Below are 1,904 nucleotides of genomic sequence, written 5' to 3' on the forward strand. Positions count from 1 at the left end.
CACCCCCCCTTCACCCTGGGGGCCCGCAACGGGCCCCCAAAGCAAAGACCGTATGCCTTTTCACGCCAGCATCTTAATATGGTGGGCGGTGTCTCGCAGACACCGCCACCATATGTAAGCACTTTTTTCCACCGGTCGCCTTTGCGACCGGCGGAAAAGCGGCGGATGGTCTGCTGTCCGCCGGGGACTCCCCTGCCATCCTAATGTGGCGGGGGTCATTTCTGTGAGGATAGTGGATGTATTGCCTCCGCCGGGCTGGCAGTGGCTACCGCCAGCCTGGCGGAGGCAACCCGTCCGCCATCCTAATCGGCCCCTTAGTCCCTTATTAAGGGTGGCAACATTTCACTCGGAACAATAACTTTTTGTGAAATTCTGCCACTTGCAGGGGCTTTGCTGCAGGCAACTGCATAGCTAGACTATTGCACCAACCCTAGCCTGCCTGTCTGTCTGCCTGTCTATCTGTCTATCTATCTAACTATTGTTCAGTCCGCAGTACTGGCTGTGTTATTATGGTTAGGTATGCATTTTCATTGAAAAGGTGATTTTTGCCTCGTTTATAACTTTTGCGCTGTCTGCAGGAGAATAAAAGTGACTATTACCATTGGAAACTTGGCTCTCTACTATAACAACAACTCTGAAAAGGGATTACACCAATACTTTACATGAAAGTAAAACTTCACACAGTGATGTGCCTGTGCTTGGTTTGGTGTATATCAGCGATCAGGATTTGAGAAATTAGTGCCACAAAAAGATTTTGGGCCGGGTTCAGGAATTGATTACCTTTTAGTGATATCTTGACAATTAGTTTGCTAGCAATTCGTGAACTAAAGCTTCCATAGTTGCGCCCCCACTGTGCAAAGCCAAAGGCAATGTTTAGCAGAGATTGGCCCTTCATGGAGTGATTGGCCAATGGGTTTGGCTAAATACCAGTCCCTGAACCATCCCCTACTTCATACAACCTTGGGGATTTCACAAATACCTGATTGGTCTATTCATCGTTCTTTGACAGTCAATAGTTTGATCTGTGTCCCTATTGACAGATATAGCTTTTTGGGACTATGGGACTAGGGGCATCAAACACTTTGCCCCTTCGCTGCGGGGGTAATTCACCCACGGCGCGGGGGAGGGTCCGGGCCGTGGCACCGCGGTGCTCGTGACGAGCCCAGCTCATCCTGAGTCCCAGTGGAGCTGTGCACATGACGAGCTGGGCTCGTCACGACTCCGCCCACTGATTATTTCACCCGCACAGGTGGGGAATCAATCACATGTGGGCGGACCGCTGCCATTATGAAGAGCCCAGCTCGTCATGAGCACAGCTCCACTGTGACTGAGTATGGAAGAGGTTAAATATACTCAAATAACAAAATCAACAAAAAACTACCATAACAACAGTGCAACCCAACAACATATTCACAAATATGACACAACAGAAAAACACCACAAGTTAATATAAAAAAAATACACAAAACCAGCGACGGCTCGTGGAGGGAGTTACGGTGGGGCAGGAGGGTGGGGAGGGGGAGGGGCAGGGTGGAGGTTGCTAAAAACCGGCATATGGATAATTGCAGGTAAGTAAACAATTTAATTAATAAAACGAATTTCGTAGTGCGCCTTGCATCGCAAAATGCAATGCAGTGCGAGCTACGAAATTCGTTTTATTAATTAAATTGTTTACTTACCTGCAATTATCCATATGCCGGTTTTTAGCAACCTCCACCCTGCCCCTCCCCCTCCCCACCCTCCTGCCCCACCGTAACTCCCTCCACGAGCCGTCGCTGCACAAAACACTCAACAAATTACCAACATAGTCCACCATATATTCACCACAACATAAAAAGCATATATCACCACAACAATGAAGCACAGTGAAGCACATACTCCACAATACTCTAGCTCAATGGCAT

This window comes from Lissotriton vulgaris, chromosome 5 (genome assembly GCF_964263255.1).
Source record: "Lissotriton vulgaris chromosome 5, aLisVul1.2, whole genome shotgun sequence".
Taxonomy (NCBI): Eukaryota; Metazoa; Chordata; class Amphibia; order Caudata; family Salamandridae; genus Lissotriton; species Lissotriton vulgaris.